Raw genomic sequence first — 26,208 nt, forward strand, 5'->3', positions numbered from 1 at the left:
CTTTGATTGGACTGAGCATGTCAACATCTTACTTTCACAATCTTAGCTAGCAGTCATCATCGTGAATCAAGTCTACTGACTAATCCAAGATGGCGTAGCAGTCAGACGTGTGTTTGTCTTGTCCCATCTAAATAGTCGTTTTTTTCGTTTATATTTTCTCTCACTTTCCACCTACGATCTAACTATACTTTCCTGCTATTTTTATATACGTTATAACTGGAACCTCCATCAGCAACTAGCCAGCTACTTGTCACTGTTAGCGACGGCTAGCGGTCTTCACCTTTAGCTCGGACACCAGCCAGCTTTAGCTCGGTCAATAACTACCAGTTTACACAGAGCGATATCAACCCAGAGCATATCGGACTGCTTTTCTCCACCACATCACTGGATTCCTGGCGCAAACTCTGGGCCATTACACCAGATCGCAGCTAGCTAGCTGCAACCCAGTTGCTACTCCTGGCTAACACCTCTGTCCTGAAGCAAAGCACCAGCTAGCCTCTAGCTAGGCCCATCTCCCGGCTTGTCGAAGAGGTATACCTGCTAACTAATTCGTGGGCTACAATACTTATTTTGCAAATTGGCCTGGACCCTTTATTGCCGACACGGAGCCCAGCCGATCTATCACGACTGGTCTGCCGACGTAATCGTCCGATGTGGTTTCAGACTTTTCCGCCCAGGCCCGCTAGTATTCTGAACGCCGTGCTTCCCGCTCACCTAGCGTAGTAGCGAATACCGAACGGCTCCCTGACTCACCTATTGCTTCTCATTGGACCCTATGATCCCTCGGCGACACATGCCTCTCTCTAATGTCAATATGCCTTGTCTTCTGCTGTTTCGGTTAGTTATTATTGTTTTATTTCACTGTAGATTTTATTTCACCACGAGCAATACCTGTCAAACTGAGACATTTCTCACAAAACACAGGGATGGAGATTTGCACAGGACTAGTATTATCAGAGGACTTTGGATTTGCCAACAGTAAGTTATTTTAGACAAGGGTGCAACTTTCATTGGGGACGGGGGGACATGTCTCCCCCCCCCCCACATTCTGAAATGTGATACAAAAATGGTCAAGGGTGTGCTTTAGGACCATGCGGAGGCCTCCGAGCGGTCGGGTATGCTGTTTGAAGTGTTTATCTGACTGGATAAAATATTTACAGTAGCAATCAAAAGTCTGGACACACATACTCGTTCCAGTGTTTTTCTTAATTTTTTACTATATTGTAGAATAGAGAAGACAACAAACTATGAATCATGTAGTAACCCAAAAAGTGATCAATCAAAATATATTTTATATTTGAGATTCTTCAAAGTAGCCACCCTTTGCCTTGATAACAGCTTTGCACACTCTTGGCAGTGTGCAATTGAATTTACCACAGGTGGACTTCAATCAAGTAGTAGAAACATCTCAAGGATGATCAATGGAAACAGGAGCTCAATTGAGTTTCAAAGCAAAGGGGCTGAATATGTAAATAAGGTATTTTTTGTATATATTTATAAAAATGTCTATACCTGTCATCACTTTGTCATTATGGGGTATTGTGTGTAGACTGATGTGGATTTTTATTTATTTAATACATTTTAGAATAAAGCTGATATATAGGCAGAATCGGACGGGATTAAAATTACAGATGTGGTGTTTTGTGCTCGTGGACATTTACATTACCCGACCTCCCCCAGTAAAACGAATCTTGTACAAAACGAATCTTGTACAAACAGGGCTATACATCTACAGATTAAGTCGATATAAATCCTTCATTCCCTCTGAAGTTATGGAAAAATGTGGAAACTCATTTTGCAGCGAAAAATACATGTGTGGGCAAATTCAGGCCTTGTGGGCGGGTTTTGAGAAGTCATTGTGCTAAAAACTTCTCGACGATAGCGAGAAGCACTCTACCAAATGTAAAACATTGGTTACTTGGAGATAATGAGCAAGGGGGAAAGACGATCAATGTAATTGAATATGCAACGGCCATTTTAGAACAGCATCACTACGGTATACACATTTAGCTATTTCAATGACACTTGTCATAATATCCTAACACAGATCATTAGCAACTTGGTTTTGGATTATTTGGGAGTTGGCTACCAACTGGAGATGAATTGAACACCATGGACTGGTCAGACTAATTATTTTTCCACACTTCACACTCACCATGCCAAATTGTCAAAAGAAAATTATATTCTCTGTTGCCGGAGTGTTGAGTTTCGGTTGCGTCCTCATTATTGCCGCCGCGATGGGGACGCAGTTTTGGGTCCAGGGGACTGTGTTGTGTACAACCGGGGCGCAACTTGTAAATGCCACAGGACAAGAGCTGGATAAATTTGTCGGTAGGGTTAACTATGGTCTTTTTCACGGACAGAGAGTGAAGCAATGTGGACTTGGTGGAAGACCCTTCAGATTTTCATGTGAGTAGAAGACCCTGTGAATTGCATGAAAAGTTTGTGAAAACCGGTGTATTTAAAGATTACTGCGGTGTATTTAAAGATTACTGCTATTATGAAAAGTAAACAATGAGACGAGCAGTCACTCACTACATTAATAATTCAAATTACTATAGCCTACACCCTGTTTTAAGTCCTATCCCTGTGACGTAAGGATCCATTTTACTAAATTAAATGGAATGTTCAGCATAAATTATCTTGGTAGCATTGGCACAAAATATAGCCTAATTATTGGGTGTTGGAAAAAAAGTCACATTTTATAATAAAGTATTTGCAGGCTAACAATACAATACAATACACATAATGTAATTACCCATTGGGCATACGACGTGATAATTGAAACCCGGTCTAGACATTATATGACCAGATGAATACGTTTTATATACGATGTCTTTTTGACATCATGCAAAATACGTCTTATTTTGGTTGATAACTGGTGTGGAGTTCAACCAAAAAACATATCTAAATGCTACTCAATTAATAGAAACCAATCTATATAAACATGTGCATAGTCTTTGTGGGCCATGCAGCCATTGTATATAAGACGCTAGAACCATTACAATTATATCAATTTGAGTAATGTTCTTTTTTTCAGCAGGGTTTTCATGATTCAGTTTAGCACATTTGGCAAACAACAGCTGGCAGAACTCACCAAAGGGGTTAGGGTCACGTGGCATACTGTACCCAGTCAACCACAGGAGGTTAGTGGCACCTTAATTGGGGGAAATGGGTTCGTGTTAATGATTGGAGCAGAATTAGTGGAATGGTATCAAGTACATGGTTTCCAGGTGTTTGATGCCATTCCATTTGCTCTGTTCTGGCCATTATAAGGAGCCCTTCTACTCTCAATAGCCTCCTGTGCAGTCAACACACTTGACTCAGACCCATTCCATTTGAGTACTATGGGACTGGGGCTCAGGGGGCTTCATGCGGACCGAGCTCTTCCCGAGTCTGGCAGAATCATATTACTCTGGCCTCCGGCTAAAGGTACTCGGCTGAGCCTACTTCAGTTTATCCGGTCCGATTGACTTTTTCAGGAATAGGGCCATTTGAGGTTTTAATCATGTGATGAAATACCTTCTCTTTTTTTTTTACAGAGAAATGTGAGATATTTCACCTCCAAGTCATCAAATTTGCTAGGTCATTAAAAGCTCCAATTTATGAATCCTAATTTAGAGAATCTCCGATGTTATAAATGCTTTTGCTTTTACTACAGGCTATGTTTTTCGTAGTTGCAGTCCACCCAATTGAAAAGTGCACATTCACTTCCATAACATTTGTTCTAGGCTACCAGCATGTAAGATAAAACCTGAGACATCTGTGGCATTGTGTTATGTCAGATGCGTGCACACCAAAACACCCTTTCGGTGACATGAATAAGGATATTTCATATTTTCAAGTTTAAAAGTCAGTTCCCAACACTATAAATGTGTTTGCTTTCACATGCAGTGTTTTTTATAGTTTCAGTCCACTGAATTGAAAAGTGCACATTCACTTCCATAACAATTGTTCTACGCTACCAGCATGTAAGATTAACATGCCCAATAATACAGGATATCCTTACAAAAATGCACTGTTGTTAAAATGCAGTGAAACTGCAGTACAATTACATTATGTCTTTTAAATGAAGATTATCCGGTGGCTTGCTGTGTGGCTTCTAATGGTAATTGTTTGTGTTAACTAATTGCACTGTTTTATTGTGCTGCACATTTTCTTCTGTTCCACTGAATGCTGTTTTGACGTTCTATTATGACTAACTAAATTTGATTTCAGAATTTAACAAATAACATGTAGGCCACCTATGTCTTATGGTGGTTAATTTCTTTATCAATTGAGGAGAGACAAATCTATCACACAAGTCAGAGTTATACTTAAACTAAATCTTGAATCACTTATTAATAAGGGAGCAAGTCAATACAACACACACATAAAGTGAATCGATTGAGTGCTCTACTATAATGATGGCTGGTCGATGATTCACGCTCAGATGATTCGTTGAGAGCCCAAGACAAAAGTACAAAGGTCTTTTTTATAGCCCAGATACACCCCTTTCAACCTACATGACCAACAACAGATATATATAATAGGTCACAAGGTTAAGATTTGTATGAAAGATACTTATAATTCACAGCAGACAGTATCTGCTGTGTCAACAGTTATCTTTCATTGTACAGACCAGGGTCTGGCCCTGGGGTCATCTCTACCTGGTACCATATAGAACAGAAACATTAACTCATGCTCTGGAATGCGGTCTCTTTAGGTTTTATCACCCAAAAGACACCATGAATCTCCTGTCAGTGTTATCTCCCAGAGGCCCATCCTCAGTAGAACACACACAGATGAGTGTTCTAACAAGCCCTTATTATGTTGCATACAAGAACCATTGGATGCAATAACAGCATTATAACATCATCTTGCAATTTTCCACCATAGTCTTTTATTTCAAATCAAATTGTATTTGTCACATGTGGCGAATACAACAGGTGTAGACCTTACATACCTTAGATACAAGCCCTTAACAATGCAGTTTTAAGAAAAATACCTGCTAAGTAAAAAATAAAAGTAACAATGTGCGGGGGCACCAGTTAGTTGAGGTAATTGAGGTAGTATGTACATGTAGGTAGAGTTATTAAAGTGACAATGCATGGTTAATAAACAGAGAGTAGCAGCAGCTTAAAAGAGAAAGGGGGGGGGGTGAAATGCAAATAGTCCTGGTAGCCATTTGATTAGCGGTTCAGGAGTCTTATGGCTTGGGGGTACAATCTGTTAAGAAGCCTTTTGGACCTAGGTTTGGCACTCCAGTACTGCTTGCCGTGTGGTAGCAGAGATAACAGTCTATAACTAGGGTGGCTGGAGTCTATGACAATTTTTAGGGCCTTCCTCTGACACCACCTGGTATAGAGGTCCTGGATGGCAGGAAGCTTGGCCCCAGTGATTTATTGGGCCGTACGCACTACCCTCTGTAGTGCCTACTAAACTCAGCAAAAAAGTCCTCTCACTGTCAACTGCATTTATTTACAGCAAACTTAACATGTGTAAATATTTGTATGATCATAACAAGATTCAACAACTGAGACATAAACTGAACAAGTTCCACAGACATGTGACAAACAGAAATTGAATAATGTGTCCCTGAACAAAGAGGGGGTCAAAATCAAAAGTAACAGTCAGTATCTGTTGTGGCCACCAGCTGCATTAAGTACTGCAGTGCATCTCCTCCTCATGGACTGCACCAGATTTACCAGATTTGTCAGTTCTTGCTGTGAGATGTTACCCCACTCTTCCACCAAGGCACCTGCAGGTTCCCGGACATTTCTGAGGGGAATGGCCCTAGCGCTAAACCCTCCCATCCAACATGTCCTAGACGTGCTCAATGGGATTGAGATCCGGGCTCTTCGCTGGCCATGGCAGAACACTGACATTCCTGTCTTGCAGGAAATCACACACAGAACGAGCAGTATGGCTGGTGACATTGTCATGCTGGAGGGTCATGTCAGGGTAAGCCTGCAGGAAGGGTACCACATGAGGGAGGAGGATGTCTTCCCTGTAACGCACAGCATTGAGATTGCCTGCAATGACAACAAGCTCAGTCCGATGATGCTGTGACACACCGCCCCAGACCATGACGGACCCTCCACCTCCAAATCGATCCCGCTCCAGAGTACAGGCCTCGGTGCTCATTCCTTCGACGATAAACTCACCATCCCTGGTGAGACCAAACAGCGACTCGCCAGCGAAGACCACTTTTTGCCAGTCCTGTCTGGTCTAGCAACGGTGGGTTTGTGCCCATAGGTGACGTTGTTGCCGGTGATGTCTGGTGAGGATCTGCCTTACAACAGGCCTACGTGCCCTCAGTCCAGTCCCTCTCAGCCTATTACAGACAGTCTGAGCACTGATGGAGGGATTGTGCGTTCCTGGTGTAACTCTGGCAGTTGTAACCATCCTGTACCTGTACCGCAGGTGTGATGTTCGGATGTACCGATCCTGTGCAGGTGTGTCTACACGTGGTCTGCCACTGCGAGGACGATCAGCTGTCTGTCCTGTCTCCCTGTAGCGCTGTCTTAGGCTTCTCGCAGTACAGACATTGCAATTTATTTCCCTGGCCACATCTGCAGTCCTCATGCCTCCTTGCAGAATGCCTAAGGCACGTTCACGCAGATGAGCAGGGACCCTGGGCATCTTTCTTTTGCTTTTTTTCCAGAGTCAGTGGAAAGGCCTCTTTAGTGTCCTAAGTTTTTGTAACTGTGACCTTAATTGCCTGCCGTCTGTTAGTGTTTTAACGACCGTTCCACAGGTGCATGTTCATTAATTGTTTATGGTTCATTGAACAAGCATGGGAAACAGTGTTTAAACCCTTTGCAATGAAGATCTGTGAAGTTATTTGGATTTTTATGAATTATCTTTGAAAGACAGGGTCCTGAAAAAGGGCCATTTCTTTTTTTGCTGAGTTTACAATCCATCAGGATTTACAAACCCTATTTTTATTGCATTTATTTCCATCAATAATTAGTTGAATTATTGCACCCTGAAAATGACTGTTATATTTTTCCTTAAAGCTTTCAAGCAATTAACATAATGTGTCTGGTAATTGTATTTAATTTCATTGGCTACATTTTTTATAATTGAACCTTTTATTTAACTAGGCAAGTCAGTTAATTAAGAACAAATTCCTATTTACAATGACGGCCTCCTGCAGGGACGGGGGCTGGGATTAAATTTAGGAGGTAGGCATATCCTTTCCAGCTAAAACTTAGATTGGAATCTGTGCTTCATGAGCAGCAATCAATCTGCATGCAGGCAGCCTGCTCCAGCTCATTGGTCAAAATTCCATATGGCAGTTGGAACAGACATAGCTGGAAAACATAGACAGTTTCTGTAAATGTACACATTCTTTTTACATTTGACTGCTAAATGGTAGTCCCTGTTCTCCTGCATTCTTGTTTTACTTTTGTAAGTAAAGCGGCAGTTTGTTGGGGAGAAGAATTTCAAGGAAACATTTTCTAGCTATTTAACATTAGCTCTCTGGCTAATCCTCCATGGACATGGTAAGTTAAAATGTTTACCTTTTGTAGGTGTTGGTTCTAGTTAGTCAACATTTTGATATCGGTTTAGTTAATGATAGCAAATGTGTGTATGCGTGTGTTCTGTGTGTGAGATGATGATCACAATAACTTGAAAACATTGTCATGTCAACATTGTCCTGCTAGCTATGTGTGTGTGTTCTGTGTGAGATTTGACGATGATTATAATCACAATCATTTACAGAAAAGATTGGTACATATAGGAAACATTGTGTGCATGCATGTGTGTGAGACAGTAAACTATCCTAATTCTTGAAGCGTGTACCCCCAATATGAATGTGAAGATTTTCTTGATTCATCAGAGTTCCTTGTATTTTCTATTGGACAATACAATACATTTTGCCTATCCCTGCTCCCCCTCAACACTCATTCTAAAATTACACCTCTCAACTGCCTTTTTCAATTTTTGATTCTCATTTTTTGCAGGAATCTTCTAGCTTGGATGGAGGAAGGAACAAAGGGAATGAGTATAGAAATGTAATGCTGAGTAAGAAATGTAAATAGACTGTGTTTTGCTGTCTATCTCTCACCACCTGTCTGCCTAACTGCCAGATTGCTGAGGGGCAACATAGTCAATGTACTTGCTAGTCTAAGTCTAACTTTGTGTTAACCATGATTCATCTGTATTTACAGTTCCTGAAACATGTCAGTGACCTGATGCATGGCCTCTACAGGGGTGCTTGGCCACACACTCAGTTACCAGTAGTGACCTATTCTGCCACATCGCCAGGGAAGGAAGAGAGCAGAACCACTCTTCCATAAATCCATGACAGTAAGTTGTGTGCAAAAGTATTTTTATTTAATTTTTCGGTTTGACACTCTAACATTCCGTGTGTATTGATTCCTACTAACCAGCTTTGTAAGAGCTAGATTTGTACTAGCTATGCTGATGGTCATTATCTTTTTTTCATTGAGACTGGATTCCCCAAGAGACATGCTATTCAGCTGCCCATTATTGCCTGATCTTACCTAGAACCTAAAAAGGTTAATCGTCTGTCCCCATATGAAAACCCTTTCTGGTTTCAGATAAAAGTATTTTGGGTTCCATGTAGAACCCTTTCCACAGAGGCTTTTACATGGGGACAGCCGAAGAACCCTTTTGGGGAAAAAATGACTAAGAGTATAGTGTAATTAGATCCAATTGAAATAGCACGGCTTCTAATATAAGTTGGTAAAGCAAAAAAAAATCATATTTTTAACTGGCCTTTTTTATTTCAGGTGCGAAACCCTTGATCCTGATTCATGTAAAGTTGGTGAGTCATGTATAGTTTCTCCCCTTTCTCTCTTGTTCATTCTCCCTGTCACTCACTCAAACTCACACACGTGTGCAGTTGCCGAGAAGAGGAAGCGATTTGCGGATTACACCCATTTGTGATAAGTGATAAGACAGACACAACTTTTGAACAAGATAATATTGCCTCTTTTACTTAATTTGTTGCATTTAGTTTCTCTTTTTTACTGCCACAAAATGATTCAACTAGTACCATGGAAATAATTTTAGCTAGCTGAGTCCACAAATATTCTTCAATTAATGTCCTTTTTTAGTTTGCTTTTAAAATCTCAAGTTGGTAATACGCTGATTCTCTTCACTGCAGATCTGACCCATCAAACGACTCTTCAAGAGGGTCACCATGCTCCAGATCTCTTTCTGTGCTCAGAGGTACTTGATGAGGATCTACCCCATCACACCACTAATGAATTATTAATCAAATAAAACAATGGGCCTTTGTATAGTCTGTCCCAGTCTTTTTTTTGCATGTAATGTCTGTGGTTGAATTATGAAACGATTTCTGTATGCAGATGTATGTCGTTTAGTTTTTTACATTGCATGATCTATTTTAAATGTAAGAATATGTTACAGATTAACTTTAATTGGTGACTATGGAAACAATCAGAAATGTAACGAGCAATGTTTTCAATATCCAACTTTATCCTCTGCAATACGTTTTACCATACTTTTTTTTTTTCTAAGGGCGCTATCTGGAACCTAAAAGGGTTATTCGGGCAGTTTCCATAGGAGAACCCTTTGAAGAACCCTTTTTGGTTTCAAGTAGAACTGTTTTTGTTTCACGTATAACTCTTTTGGGTTCTATGTAGGACCTGTTCCACAGAAGATTCTACATGGAAACCAAAATGGTTATATTCCTATGGGGACAGCCGAAGACTCCTTTTGGGACCCTTTATTCTAAGAGTGTAGGTAATAAACTAGTCAGGTAGTCCATTATTTTTTTTAAATTTAATTAGACAAGTCAGTTAAGATCAAATTCTTATTTACAATCACAGCCTACAAAATTCTTTAACTAGTACCATGTTATGATGAGGTCTTAACAATGACCAGTAGGCTACATAATATAGTGGTCAGAATCATGACCAGCTGGTCAGATAGAAGTCACAGTTATGACCAACTGGTGTAATGGTGGTCAGAAAAATGTCAGATTCTGGTCATTAAAAATATGTTTTAAAAAAACTTCCCTTGTAAACCAGTTAGCGACCAGAATAAGATGTCATAAATACATTTTCAGCCAGAGTTTGCACACTGGGTAGTAACCGAAGCATAGGACAAGATTCAGTAGCCACTGGAGCCTAAGTAAATGGAAATAAATTTGTCAAAATGTTATAATTACTCCTGTCTATACAGAAATGAGTAAAGTAATACAAGACAAGCAAGACCGAGGACCATTTAGTTTCTTTCAAAGCTGTGGATTGTTTCAAATCCCAAGCATGGCTTATATGACTAGTTGGGAAGCCCGCAATTTGCGGCTGTTAGTGAAAAAGCAATGCATTTAAAATACGTGTGAAGATAATGTGTCTTGAGTACAATTCGAAATGTTGCGAGAAGAAGGGGAGGGGTGTGTGTTGAAGATATTGGTGTCTCTCCAGAATGTGCTCAGTCCTCCAGAATGCACTGAGCTGCCTCCCGACAAATTCTTGCACATTCATAGTTTTATTGTTTTAATAGTTTATAGATTTTTTATTTTTGTACCAATTCCCCATTACATACAGTATGTCACCAGTAGTAAATTTGGTTGCATTCATTTAGGTTAATGTATGCATGTATTAATTAGGTCTATTTTTACCGTTCTCATTCTCGGAGTGGTAACATTGTAGAGTTCACAATAACTTTTGTTTTATTAAATATCATTTGACTTCGGCCAGAACCCCTCTCCCCCGCAGAGAGGGGAGTTGACTGTTGTAAATCATGGATTGGAACTTTCAGCTATTTCCCTCTCAAAATTCACACAGGAATGTGCCTTTGTTCACAGGTTTTCCCACTGAAACTCTAACATGTTCTAAAGTGAATACTGGAACAATATTTCTAACAGAATGTGGGGAATGTTCAGACGATCTAAAGAAATTGATGTCCTTTCGGTTGTTATTTTGTGATATATTAAAAATGTTAAAGGAAATACTGTAACTTGAAAAGTGTATATACACTACAGGTACCAAGTCTCCATTCTCTATGTTGTGTATGAAAAATTATTAGTGTTTTTGTTAAGAGAAGGATGTGATCTTAGAAACTATAAGAGGAAATTGTTTCGATAACAAGTGAGTAGTCACCGCCCCCTTGAGTGAAGTCAGAGCCTCACAAACCGCCCCTATTGAATAACTGTATAAAATCAGGGGTTAAAAATGTACATATCAGACCAGAGAGACATTTTAGATGTGGCTCACATCCAAAGTGGTTTGAACTCTGAAATCTCAGCACGAGGTAGAGAATAAAATCACCTCCCGGACAATCACTGGTACGGCTGATTAGCTGTCCTAAGAAAAGTATCTAGAAAAGCGAATTTAAGTGGGACCATTCTACTATTCTTCAAAACAACATATACTACTACTCTCATCACCACTGAGAACCATCGAGACGGCTGGCTAACCTATCTTCAAATAAGTATCTTCCAGAGCGAGTGGAAGCAGAGTGAGAGCTGTAGTTCTATTCAGGACAGGAGACAGGACAGACAGCTGATCGAACCTTGATGTCTTGGTAATGGCTAATGAAATGACCTTGACTTCTTTCATCCCATCATGTATCACTAGCAGTAGGAAGTGAGCAAAACGGGAGAGTCACCGTCTGGATCTCCGGAGGTTGATGTTCACCTCATCCCATGATACATCCTCCCATAGGTGTTCATCGTCCAGGTTCCCGTCTTTACTGTGCTCCTCCTGCTGTGGCAGCTTTACTTTGAATGCACATTTCATATTTCATGTGTTATCTGTGATAATAGGATACTTTGTTTGTGATGCGATATTCATCTGTGATTTCATCAAAGCTATAGCTAGCTATTTTCTCTGTGCTATGCCGCCCAGTGTACCACCTGCAGTCTAGGAGGAAGGACTCCAGCTCATTTCTATTTGGGTTTTTACTGTGAGTGGTAACTCTGAAGAAAGAGCACAAGAATTGGGATGATGAATTTTATGTGCAAATGCTGCCACACTTGGCAGCATTTGGTATTTGGTATCTGGTGTCTGCTGTCCTGCCTTGTACTTCCTGAATCTGAAAATAAATTGAAAAAATATTCTATAAAAATTCTGGTAATATTAACATCAAATCTATGAACCTTAGCTAAAGTCGCAGCACCAATTTTAATCACACGTATTGCAACCGCATTGCATAAGTTGCAATAAACTGTTAAGTCACATAATGATGAACACATTATGTGAGAAGCAATGTTAATATATGTCTTAATTTAAAAATGCAACTCTGGGCCCGAGGCAGAGATGGCGGAACAGAGTTTTGACTGGGGGTTCAGGATTGGTTTAAAGCCTAGTTTAGATATGTTTCTGTTTATTTCTGACATTTTGGTAGGCTATTTGTTTGTCAACTTGTCTATAATTAGATACTCTTCTGTCATTTACTTGTTGCCCCAGAAGACTCATTATAAACTGTGTGGTACGAGCCATGAATGCTGATTGGCTGACAGCCGTGGTATATCAGACTGTATACCACGGGTAATACAAAACATGTATTTGTATTGCTCTAATTACCTTGGTAACCAGTTTATACACTGAACTAAAATATAAACGCAACATGTAAAGTGTTGGTCCCATCTTTCATGAGCTGAAATAAAAGATCCCAGAAATTTTGAGGGAGGGCATGCAATTGGCATGCTGGCTGCAGGAATGTCCAGCAGAACTGTTGACAGAGAATTGAATGTTCATTTCTCTACCGTAAGCCACCTCCAATGTCATTTCAAAGAGTTTGACAGTACGTCCTACCGGCCTCACAACCACAGACTGTGTATGACGTCATGTGGGTGAGCGGTTTGCTGATGTCAACTTTATGAACAGAGTGCCCCGTGGTGTTGGGATTATGGTATGGGAAGGCATAAACTACGGACAATGAAAACATTTACAATTAATCAATGGCAGTTTGAATGCACAGAGATACCCTGACGAGATCCTGAGGCCCATTGTCGTGCCATTCATCCGCCGCCATCACCTCATGTTTCAGCATGATAATGCACAGCCCCATGTCTCAAGGATCTGTACACAATTCCTGGAAGCTGAAAATGTCTGTTCTTCTATGACCTGCATGCTCATCAGACAAGTCACCTATTGATCCTGTTTGGGATGCTCTGGATCGACGTGTACGACAGCATGTTCCCGCCAATATCCAGCAACTTTGCACAGCCATTGAAGAAGAATGGGACAACATTCCACAGGGCACAATCAACAGCCTGATCAACTCTATGTGAAGGAGATGTGTCGCGCTGCATGAGGTAAATGGTGGTCACACCAGATACTGTTTTTCTGATCCACGGCCCAAACCTTTTTTTAAGGTATTTGTGACCAATATATGCATCTGTATTCCCAATCGTAAAATCCGTAGATTAGGGCCTAATTCATTTTTAGCAATTGACGGATTTCCTTATGTGAACTGTAACTCAATAAAAGTTTTGAAATTGATGCATGTTGTGTTAATTTTTGTTCAGTATCTTAGCAATAAGGCACCTCAGGGGGTAGTACCACGGCCGTGTTAAACTTGATTGCTGACAAGCCAAAAAAATTGGGACTATGTCAACAATGGACTAATGAAACAAATACTAAAAGATTGTTTTTAGGTGCAGTTTTTCTTTAACAGTTTAACAATCCTTTAAATGGAACGCAGTTGTCAATGGTTTTAGCGGAACTGGGGGGTCTCTTTTCCCCCCAGCAGCAGGCTAATCGAACTCTCTGCACTTTACTGTGACATTTTCTATATCATGACCTATTGGCATGTAGCTTTGCAGGCTAGCTATATCTCCTTTGCTAGCTAACCAACTAAAGCTAGCACACAATGCACAATCACATCAAGCAACTGAAGTGACAGAAAACTATGGGCACTTTCGTTTGTTTTACCTTTGTTTCTATTGACATTTCTTGAGATATATCCATTTATAATGATCCTGATAAATGAATTCACCTGGCTCAGAGAAGCTGTCAGTCTCTTCACATTTATATGCGTGGCACAGGGTAAATCGCAAAAAAACTGAAACATTGTTCCACAGGTCGGAGAGGCAGATGGCAAGGTTCAGACAAACCCCAACTGTTGCAAACCAAACATTTATAAAAGTACAGACATCAAAATGCTATATCATACACTACAGTTGGGTGAAACATGGGAAAGTTATGCTTCTTTAACATCTGAGAAGCTTGTTAACCCACTAGAGACAAGTAGGAGAAAAATACTAGATCTTGAATCTGGTCACAAATGTTAGCCTAGTCGCATGGGACTATCTAATGGAACTGTTAACAGGCATTACCCGGAGAATACGCGATTGTGGTGCTATAACTCCTTGCTATCAACCAATCAGAATCCTGTATTCAAACAACCTGTTTTATGATAATGGTTTTACAGGCTGCGGAGATGCATAATGCTGCTGTAAAAATGCATTGAACATTCACGTCTGATACTAGACTAGGCTACACATACAGTAAACCTGTACACAAATGTGGGTCACGGAGACATGGCCACGTGTAAATGTGCACATAGCCTACCCTCGCAGGGGGTAGAAATACCTCAAAGGAATATTTTTTAAACTTCATATTCATCTACAGCACTACCCCAACACCAATGCATTTGAAAATGGCGCATTATCAGTAAACATTTTTGACATAACTTTACTAACCTATGCCAACTCAGAGTTGGTTAAAATCCCAATAAAGGTTACAACAGATGATGTAAAAGTGATGTCTTAACTACTGGTAAGCTTAAGTTATGACATACAGAAATCTGGTCTTCATAGAAATCCGCCGTTTTCACATATGATGAATATGAAGTTGACACGTTTTGGAATGTCAGAAGAACATTGTTATTTAGTGTTAACAACAAACTCAAATCAAACAAAGAAAGAGAAATGTAAATGGAGTGAAGAGAAACCTGTTATCAAAATGATGAAGGCTAGCCTTACAGGGGAAACCCAACTGCCTTCAACTAGGTTAATTGGTCATTCATAAGAGGGCATCTCTTATAACTCAGCAAGTAGCACTAAATAGCAGTAAATGCAGTAACACATCTTACACAAGCACAATGGAGTGAATCATCAGCAATTTTTCACTAATGAGATTTGGCACACACACATTATCTTTTCGCTTGACCGGCAGGCTTGCTAATCATGGTGAGGCCTTTTTAGATGAACAAAAAACGATTTGTTCTCTGACTGTTTGTTCCATCTGCCTTGCACGTTAAACTAATAGAATACAGAGACGCATGCATGTGTTTCATCACGTGAAAGTTGTGGGGGGGGGAAAATACAATTGAATAATTATAGAACATTCCCACACCTCTCTATATTGTCCCTCTCCTTGTAGTTTTTCCGAACTTGGTGGACGTCATCCCAGCCAGTCTTCACGTCACTGTGATCTTCTTCTGCGTAGTGCTCATCTTCTTCTCCTCTGTGGCCACAGGCTTCTTTATGTACAATGCCTTTGGTAGTCCCTACGAGACCCTGCACGGACCCCTGGGACTCTACCTCTGGAACTTTGTCTGCTGTAAGCACAAAAAAGTCATAATTTCATAACTCACATCACAGGTAGATCTAGGCAAACAGCTCTCTTACACACGTGCATTCCATCTTCAGATATAAATAGCTCGCAGTACGCTACACAGGAACCACGTTTATTGGTTCTAACATGTCTCCTTATGTTCCGATCTTGTCCACATTCTGATTGTGCCCACATTTTCAGACAGGTGTAGACAATTAAAAGATGCATTGTGATCTTATTGTGATCAGATCTTCCTGACCACATCCGGATGTAGTCAGGCACGGATATGTGTAGCCGGATCTGGACATTGAAATAATTTAAATAATCATTCTCCCGCCCTCAAATCATTGACAGGTGGCACCATTGTGTCTTAAAACAAATAAATAAATATTATTTTCTAAGAAAAGCTGTCAAATAATTTGCATACAGGAAGGGATCAGGAATTCTGGTCACGATGTGGATATAGTGTGTAGACTCATTTCTGAAAATGTGGGCCCAATCAGAATGTGGGCAAGATCAGGATGCATGTTAGCCCCAGGTATGAACGGGGCAATAGAGCAGTGGTTCTAGTACATTTTGACATTTCAGTCATTTAGCAGACACTCTTATCCATAGCCACTTATAGTATTGAGTGAAAACATTTTCATACTGGTCCCCCGTGGGAATGAAACCCACAACCCTGGCATTGCTAGCGCCATGCTCTACCAACTGAGCTACACGGGACAGCCGTACCCCTTGGGGGTACTTGGCCTATCCACAGAGGGTACTTGAGAAGACTCATGAGACCATACGCTTACTGGTAAAATGCACATGAAAGGGGTACTCTGGACAGAACAAAATGTACTTTGTTGTAAAGTAACCAAAACAAATTGAGAACCACTGCTATAGAGAACATGATTGGGGTCCAACAAAGGTGTCCTTCAACACTTCAACATTAGTTAGAAATGTATATCAGAGACGTTCAAACACAACAGCCAAGCCATGAGTGGTTGGCTGTACGTCACTTTCATTTAGCCTTTTTCAGCTTTAAAACCAGTATCCGGTAACCTACCATTTATTTCATCAGGACAGTGGGCTACTTGACCTCCCATTTAAAGGAGTTATTTCTCAGTTATCTATAACTGAGACCCTACCTTAGCGGGCCTATTAAATTAAAACCGCTTACCAGGTTTCAGGGGCAAAACTGAACAAACATTTTTAAACACTAGAATGCAAGTTTGGATTCATCTGATCAGTGAACCTATATTTACGATGATGTAAAACATGTCACATGATAATTAATCTCTCGCTGCAGTGAATGACCAAAGCTGAATTGTTTTGGTAACCTGTTTGGGATTGCAACTACTGTAGCGTTCACATATTTCCTTTTAATGTGGCGTGGGCGGGAAGTAGTATTCTGCCTTATAGGAACGTGTTTACAGTAACTGATCATTAGGCTGCCTTTGACTTCTTATTTGAACTCCCAGTGTTGTCAACTGTAATAGTGTAATATTGCCTGTCTGTCTGTCCGTCTGTGGGTCTGCCCATCTGTCTGAACAGGCCTCTGCAGCTGCCTGGTGATGATTATGTTTGCCTCTGAGGTGAAGCTCCACCAGCTGTCCGACCACATCGCCAACTTCAACGAGAGCACGTTTGTGTACAAGACGCTCACAGAGCAATTTGACCACTCCTTCTGGCTCATCTTCCTCACCTTCCTCGTCCATGGCCTTAACATCCTGCTGATCCGTGTGGCGGGGATCCAGTTCCCCTTCCAGGAGGCCAAAGAGTCGGACGTGAACACGGGGCATCAGATCTCATGTACTGACCAGGGCTTTTGTTTGTTTGTGTGGCCGCTTGCCGGGCCCCCCCACTATAGTGACACTGAGCCTCAGCTATTAGCGTGTCTCAATGGGAGACTTGGGGCCATAGCTTTTATGTGCCCATGTGCTGTTGAAAGGTCCAAGCAAATGTGACCCTCCTGAACCGCTTCTTTTCCGAAATCCAGACAAGCTGTCAGTCCTTCAGACGACAACTGGAGACGTGTCCCTGGCCATCTCTGTTAGGGAAGCTGTTTTGAAACTTTGAGTGAGTTGGGTCTTGTTTTTCTTTCCGTTGTTAATTGGTTGTATTTCGTTAGGTGGTGGGCCAATTAAAGGCCAGGATTTCACTCAGCTGTTGAAAAGCAGAGACTTGGTTGGTTCCACTCCATTGTGTTTTTACGTGCATTGGCAGTCCTTCCCTTGGCAGTCCAAAGCTTTATCAATGAAGGTGGACCGTTCAACACGATTGATTGACCAGAATAGGTACCATGTGTATTATGGATTGACGATATCGTAGCCTTTCAATTTTGCCCCCGAAATGTATTGAAAGACCACAGCTGTATAAAGTAAACCAAGCAGTTTCTTTAGCCCTTTAGCCCTGAATATTGGTTTTTACTTACTCAGATTTAGATGTTGCTTCATTGTTTGATCAGATGATGTATTCAGAATCATGTGATGTGCCAATTTTTATGATTTTAATGATGATCATTCCTAATACAACATTTATTTTATGAAATGTGTAGAGCTACTTAGATTTGTTGTAGATTTATATGCTGTTATTGGTGTAAGTCCGAGGTATATGTATTCTCTGTCGTAGGAAGAACAATTGTATAAATGTCCACCTACAGTATCTGTGTAAATGTTCCTTGAAGTATAGCTATTTTTGATTGATTGATCAAGTCATTGTATTTCACTATTTAGCATCTTTCTAAGGCACTGAATATTCAAAAACGAATCAAATTTGTAAGTACATTTTATCAGAACTATGAGGTTCCAGATTATTCTAAATCAGTTGAGTTTCAGAAAATGGCAAATGTCTTATTTCTTTCCCTTAATTCCACAATGTGGCAATATCTACATACACTATAAAGTACATCAGTAGACAGACCAAATCTTAAGTTAAAACTGAAAAGGGAATTTAACAAAAAGGACAGTAAATTTGTACGACAACATCTATAGGGAAAGCAAAGGGTTGTTTTCTGTGTGTAATACAATACAGCACAAACATGTTGCATTGATGCACATTAAACATCATTGACATACATGAGCACATTCAAAGAGCCACTCCCATCAGTGCCAAACAATGCAATAGTGTCCAAACAAGATTCAAACACCATTCAAAGTTGTCTTCTATGGGGGCTGTGGTTACGTGGTCATGAATATGCAACAGGTGCCCATAAAAACTGCCAGGTTACATTGGCCTTCTGACAGAAAACCTTCAAAGGCTTCATTCAACTTGACTCTTCCCCAGCAACAAGCTTCTACAAAAGCAGCCCAAATAGACTGTCCTAGAGCCTTCCTCACCTAGCTGTTTTAAGTCTACATAGTAGCACTGAGACTCAAGGTAAGTTTTTCTTATTCTGTATTCAATTGGGTACAAGTGTTTCCCATGTTTAATTCATTAATTGTTAAATTGCATCTTAATAGAGCCTAATAATTGCATTGACTTCATTGCACTTTAAAATTGAGCTGCATGAAGTGAATGTTATTTTTCGGACTTAGTATCTATTGAACAATGGGTGTCAGATTTTTATTTGAGATATTCTGCATTAAACGACAGATTCAATAATTCAAGTAGTCTAATGTCAAGATGAATCCACGTACCAGCTATATGCCCATTTCCCCTCAACCCGAAATGAATGGAAAGATGAGCATAAAAAAGTATGTGGTGCTTATCTAATCCATTCATTTTGGATTGTGGGATGTGACTGGAGCTACTAAACAACCTGGGACGTCGACTTATCTCAACAGAAGACCACCTTTGAGGTCTGAAAACATCAGACAAACTTAGATTTTGGAGTGTAGCCTAGTGGCATTTTAATTATGGTATTTCAACTAGGTAAGACAAATAAAAGTGGTTGCAACTCCTCAAGAAAATTGTTGGAACTAAAACTCTAAACACTTAAACATTTCAAGTGGAAATATAACACTGTACAGGCCCTGGTCAGCTATCAAAGATGTCACACTATCTGACTTGATGGTTTTCAAAACAAATTTTTAGTTATATAATTTAGCGCAATAGCGTTTAGTTGTTTTATTGGGTTACAAAATATTCCACGTGGTAAGGGACGAGGCACATCTTGTTATTCTTCTTGTTGCATTCACAAGTGCTTTGAATGCAATGACACTTCATCATACAGGGGTACTCCCACAGATCATGTTTAACAATAATATTTCATTAAGTTCTGCAGGTGCAAAACTCCAGTGACTGGTTCGTTCATTCAGTAAGAGGGGGGTAGTGACAGAGAAGTCATTTCTGTTTCCTTTTTTAGCCTCACAAGACATTCTGTATTTACTTTCTAATTAGACAGGCTGGTAAGGTGTCTTACCTGAGGGTGGTGGAGGCTTTAGCCAAGCAAACTGCTTTTAAGTCACAATCATGGTCTTCACTGTCCTCTGCAGTGGGGAGAAGGGTTAAGGGTTAAGAATTGTGCATTGTTTCAGAGTAACATGGGACATTGTCAACAGAATGTTCTGATAGCCTAGCAGTCTCGCAGGTGTCAAATGAGCCGTTCTTGCCTGTGTAATAATTGCGTGCACAGCATGAGGCATATGCATGGTTAGGGGAGACATAGCCACAATATCAGAACAGCAGTCGCTACAGATCTCAAACAGGAAACCCTTCCCTTGAATCGTCTAGAATAATAACCAAAAGGTCTATATCCCACACCATCATGTGTCAAAACTGCTGACATAAACCCACCCGTCTCAGAAACAAACAGATGAAAAGGTTTTGTATGGTCTGGCAGGCCCAGGCAAGGGGCGGACATCAGAGTGTGTTTCAATTTTACCAATGCCGTCTCAGTCTCATCCGTCCAGACCACAATTTCACTCGCCTCCATCTTTCTCCCATAGTTCAAACATAACAGGATTGTATTTATCTCTGCATTGTCTTTCAACCAAGGACGGCAGTAACTAGCCACACCCAACAAAGACGTCATGTGCTGCTTAGTAACAGGTTTAGGCAAAACTTGAATTGTCTCTAATCGATCTTTGGAGATGGTGCGACCTTCAGAAGTAATGCCATGACCTAAATAAGGCCCAGCATAACTGCATTTTACTTGGGGAAACTTTACGACCATTTTCTACTAAGAAAATCAACAATGCTCAAGTGTCCTCGTGACATCTCTCCTCTGACTGTGAGCAAACCAACAAATCCTCAACATATTGAACCAAAATGTTTACAACAGGGGCAACAAAACCCTCTTAGCTTCCGAGCCATTTCTTGGGCAAAGATCAATGGTGATTCAACATAATCCTGGGGCACTACCGTCCAAGTCAACGCAAGAAACGCAAACTAGAATCACTCCTGTGACTCTTCAGCCACAGGGATACTGAAAAAATTATTTGCCAAATCAATCAGTGAAAAACAACAACTACCTGGAGTCACCTGGGATAAAATGGTAACAGTGTTAGGCACCAGGGGTGCTCTAGCATGTACAGCATGGTTTACTACTCTAAGGTTTTGCACAACACGATAATCACCAGCTGGTTTCCCAACAGGTAAAATTGGTGTGTTACAGGGTGAATTCAGACAGGGAATCAAAGCGACCTCTTTCAACTAACTCACTGTGAATTGGAGTAATACCCTTTTCAGGTTCTTTGCTAAGAGGGTACTGAGCTTTGTAAGGTCTGTGGGTGCTTTTTTGGAACGACCACAACTGGTGCAGTTTCGTTAACACCCACTTTCCATTGATTTCCAGGAGCTTTTGATAAGCTACACTGGGGAACAGAGCCAGGGACTTCATACAGACTTCTCTTAGTATCTGTCAACAACACTCCAGCTACTACAAAGTCTTCTCCTCTGTATATCAAATTCATGGTTATCTCAACTTTCTCTTTTTGGTTTAACCATCTCTGTTGGTATTCAGGGTCTCTTCAAAATAAGGGAACAGCAGCAGTACAATGTACAATGTTCAGAAACTTCCCAATTAGCATGCAGTGGTGAAGAGAGGGATTGCTCTCTCAACGTGTTGGTCATTTAAATGCCAAGAATAGTAACAGTTCATTAGGCAGAGGGAGATTCCATTTTCTCTCGATCCCAATGACAATCTTTCTTCAGTACATGCAACAGATGAATTCATTTTACACATTGAATCTCTTACTTATACATTCAGGCAGATTAATATAGGAATTGGTGTTTCCATTTCCACTCCCCCACTCCCCCTAAGGGAAAGGTCAAAAATTATTCAGAGGGAATTCCAGACGCTCCAACTGTGCGCATTGTTTTCTTTGAGGGGAAAACAGATAGCCCCAGAAACCGTGGCCCCAGTGTCCACCAAAAATTCAATTTTATGGTTATTACCTAAAATGTCAATCAGGAGGTTTTGGGTTGACATGGTGGTCAATTTTAACACTTGACAGGTTTATTTTGCTTCTTCTTCATTGTTTTCTTCATTAGTGTCTTCTGTTTCCACCTCATCCTATGTTTGGTAGCCCCCTTGACCTCCTCTTCCAAATTGTATTTATTTCACCCTTATTTAACCAGGTAGGCAAGTTGAGAACAAGTTCTCATTTACAATTGCAACCTGGCCAAGATAAAGCAAAGCAGTTCGACACGAACAACAACACAGAGTTACACATGGAATAAAACAAACATACAGTCAATGATACAGTAGAAAAATGAGTATATATACAATGTGAGCAAATTAGGTGAGATAAGGGAGGTAAAGGCAAAAAAAAGGCCATGGTGGTGAAGTAAATACAAAAAATAAACACTGGAATGGTAGATTTGCAGTGGAAGAATGTGCAAAGTAGAGATAGAAATAATGGGGGTGCAAAGGAGCTAAATAAATAAATACAGTAGGGGGAGAGGTAGTTGTTTGGGCTACATTAATAGATGGGCTATGTACAAATGGGTTGTCAACCTGTACACCAACAGATGGGGAAGGCCAATCGTTTTGTTTTTCTCCTCCTTCAGGACAATCTCTTGAGAAATGCTTCCCACAGCTCCAGTCTGTCGTTCAGTCAGCCCCAGCAGGGGCCCCTCGGCCTCTTCCTCTGCCTCTTCAGTGTCCACAGTTACCACAATTTCATTCTCTTCCTCTTCCAGAGTAGTACATCAGCTGTGCCTTCTTCAGTGTCTTTCCGTCCTTTAGTTTCATGTTCATTCAACTGTCTTTCTGAATGCATGATGTATGGCTTTACATCAGGCAGTGGTTTTGTTTCCCATTCGTTACAGATGTCTTCAAATCTTGTCTCCGTACTGTCACCACAGCCTGGCACAATAGGCTGCTGTATTAGTCTTGGTCTGGCGTCAGGCATGAGTGTTGGAGGAAGACTGTCCCTACTATTTCCATGTAGTCACTCAATTTTTCATCAGTTACCTGTTTGGTTGAATGGATTTTCTGCCACTCTGTGTGTTTAGGGAAAGCAGCCTTTATAGCTGTAAACACTGCATCCAGCTGGTCACCACGATCAGCCACTAATACATCGCAATCCCACATATGTTTATAGTCCTTCCATTTACATTTTTAACAGCGGCAGAGTATTTCTTCAATTTCTACGGTGGTGGGGTTGTACATGGAGATGATTGTTTTTACCTCTTCTTCGAACTTTACAGCATCAGCTGGGTCAGTGACATCACCCACTAGCTCTTTAATTTCATCAACATCCCAGTCTCTTCAGTTCCAACATGCCACCACCATCATCGTTTGGGTAGCATATTATCGGATATATTCCCAGGGGATGCTTTTTCTTCTTTCTCGTAACTTTCCAGTTTTTTTCCTCATTGCTGTCCTCACTGCTGCATGTTTCGTCTTTTTCGCATTGGCTACTTTCTTCTTGACTGACATTCTTCCTGCTGCTTGCGCTTCTTAATTTGCGTTTTGTATTTCTACATTCTCTCTTCTCTTTTTGTCTCTTACATTTCTACAGTTCTCTTCTGAGGTACTCTAGTGCTTACTTCTTCACTCTCTCTCTCTTCCATTCCTGTTGTTTTTGTTGGTAGCCTTCTATCTTACGTTCCAGCACCCTCTCCAGCTCTTCCGACAGCTCCTCAACCTCCCGCTCCTCCACCGGGCACCTGACCACCCACAAATGTGTTCTGAAGGTGTGGGAGACCACAAACTCAGTCCGCTGGTGGAGGATTCGGCAGTGGTGGATACCAGGGGGGCCCCACGAAAGGGTTACCTTAGAAGAAGGGCTTCTTCTTCTGCTCTTCATCCTCCTCTTTCCTCTCTGGTAGTTCCACTTGTTTTACCATCAGTCCTCTTACAGCTTTATCCTCTGCATTTTCTGCTTCCCTCCCATTTTCTGAAATCATCCCACTTCACTTTCACTTTATTGTTATGTCTCTCAAGTTGGCTTCTCACAGTTTAGCAGTGCTCAGTGTCACGTCAGCTAGGAAATCTCCAAATGTCCATTTTGTCCAATCTTCTGTTTGGTTAAGTACCCCCCTACTAAATGTATTGGATATTATTTTACGCAGCCCCCTTGGTTCCCAGTTTGGATTGTCCCTCCTGCTCTTACTATTTCCATGACCCATATTTAAAGCATTTGGAGAAAAAATTTATCAAAACACAGCTTTCACACTGGAGCTAATCTCCTGTTCAGTAAATTAGTCAAGCACACAATACTCTTACATTGCTTTAAAAATTCTTATGGTATAGGAGATGCTTGCGTCCCACTTGGGGAAAAAACAGGTACTCAATTAAAGCTACACTCGAATCCAGCCAACATGTCAGATTTTAAAAACCTTTCTGGCGAAAGCATAAGAAGCTATTATCTGATGATAGCACAATGTCAACAAAGAGGGTAGCATATTTCAACCCTGCAGGTAATACACAAAACGCTGAAATAAAATATAAAACATGCATTACCTTTGACAAGCTTCTTTTGTTGGCACTCCAATATGTCCCATAAACATCACAATTGGTCCTTTTGTTCGATTAATTCCGTCCATATATATCCAAATGTCCATTTATTTGACGCGTTTGATCCAGAAAAAAACAGATGCCACAAAACGCAACGTCACTACAAAACATTTCAAAAGTTGGCTGTAAACTTTGCCAAAATATTTCAAACTACTTTTGTAATACAACTTTAGGTATTTTTAAATGTTAACAATCGATCAAATTGTAGACGGAGCTATCTGTGTTCAATACAGCAAGTAAACAAACCATGTTCCTTTTTACATCTTGCGCAACTCTCAATAGTGTAACGTTGTTCCAGGATGTGCTTCTTCTTCGTTGCACAAATGAATAACCTCAACCAAATTTCAAAGACTGGTGACATCCAGTGGAAGTGGTAGGAACTGAAAACAGATTTCTATGAAATATCCCTTGGCAAAGACATGTCAGGGAACAGTCAGAGGCAAAAAATAATTATAATTCTGAACAGTTAGTCCTCTGGGTTTTGCCTGCTACATAAGTTCTGTTATACTCACAGACATGATTCAAACAGTTTTAGAAACTTCAGAGTGTTTTCTATCCACATCTACTAATAATATGCATATCTTATATTCCTGGCATGAGTAGCAGGAAGTTGAAATTGGGCACGCTATTTATCCAAAACTGAAAATGATGCCCCCTATACCTTAAGAGGTTTTAACAAAGTTCTCTCATACACTAGTGTTCTATTCATACAGGTATTTAGATATCTAGACTAGTTGGTCTATTTAACAGCATATTTGGAATAGTACTCACTTCTTTCATAACTCTACATACATAATAACGTTATACATCAAACTCCACCGATGAGACATGTTATCCTCATGTAATCACAAAGAATGAGTCATGTTACCCTCAGAGATATGTTATCCTCATCACTAACGAGACATGTAATTCGAGACATCCTCTGAGACATGTTATCTCAAATGAGATTTTTGAGACATGTTATCCTCTACCTGTAGATAAGGTAGATAACGTTGTAGATCAGCTCACACAGAACTTGAAAACTCAGTTCATATCCTCTCCATATTCACACAACTTTCACATCCACATTCATTTAGTACTATTCCCAAACAATCTCTGTAATCTGCTTATTACCCTATGTGCATCATCAACGATTCTCTTGTCGCTACTTGCTACACATATACATAACACCCCGTATGAAAAAATACTGCAGACCACATAGACATTTCTTCTAAATGCCTAAAGACAGCTGTCAGTGGGGCTTTCCATCGTACCATTATGCCCTCGCTCTAGTCTTCTCTTAAAACTAGTGAATAGTCTTCTCTCTATAAGACTATGGGTACCTTTTTATGTGTTACACGCTTTCATTTTTTTGTCGTTTAAATTGACTTACTGAAATTTAGAAGATATGTCCCTCAGAAGTTCGCATATCAGGTATCTTCCCCCAGGCAGCTCTCAGTTAAAGTCTGTTCTGGGCAGTTCCACGTAGTCTTTGGTCAGATGGGAATTTCCCTTACAATTTCCCACTAAGGAATGCTGCACCGGTGTCTCCCATGTAGACCTTCACTGGGATGCTCCACAGGTGGAATCCCTGATCCTGTTTGTTGACGCCAAATTGTTGTGGAAATTATTATACGGGGACGCTCTAAGTCAATCTTAAATTAATCATCCTTTATTATCAGCTCACTGGAGAAGTTCCAACCAACACTATGCACCATAGTATACATGTCAATCAGAAGCTCTACTGGGGCAGTCCCAGCAGTTGTCTTATATAAGGCAATACACAGACAATGTTTTTGCATAATTTAGTATAAATCATTCATCATTACCATTGTGTTTCATTCATGT

At 40.5% G+C, this 26,208-nt stretch overlaps 2 long non-coding RNA genes and 1 pseudogene across 3 annotated transcripts; 2 read left to right on the forward strand and 1 right to left on the reverse strand.

Annotated features, from left to right (window-relative positions):
* The first annotated feature begins 1,861 nt into the window (after nt 1-1,861).
* On the forward strand, nt 1,862-17,400 carry LOC109905348 (clarin-1-like; annotated as a pseudogene).
* On the forward strand, nt 6,868-9,255 carry LOC109905351 (uncharacterized). Of its 2 annotated transcripts, none has more exons than XR_002257259.2 (4): nt 6,868-8,013; nt 8,160-8,298; nt 8,745-8,779; nt 9,122-9,255. It is a non-coding gene; the product is annotated as an uncharacterized LOC109905351 (long non-coding RNA). The 2 variants fall into 2 exon arrangements; XR_004203069.1 differs by having other exon boundaries at nt 6,869-8,003.
* On the reverse strand, nt 13,939-24,675 carry LOC109905349 (uncharacterized). Its single transcript, XR_002257257.2, has 3 exons — nt 24,328-24,675; nt 19,837-19,903; nt 13,939-15,492 (listed from the first exon to the last, which is right to left on the reverse strand). It is a non-coding gene; the product is annotated as an uncharacterized LOC109905349 (long non-coding RNA).
* Nucleotides 24,676-26,208: the final 1,533 nt, after the last annotated feature.

Source organism: Oncorhynchus kisutch, linkage group LG15 (genome assembly GCF_002021735.2).
Source record: "Oncorhynchus kisutch isolate 150728-3 linkage group LG15, Okis_V2, whole genome shotgun sequence".
NCBI classification, from domain to species: domain Eukaryota; kingdom Metazoa; phylum Chordata; class Actinopteri; order Salmoniformes; family Salmonidae; genus Oncorhynchus; species Oncorhynchus kisutch.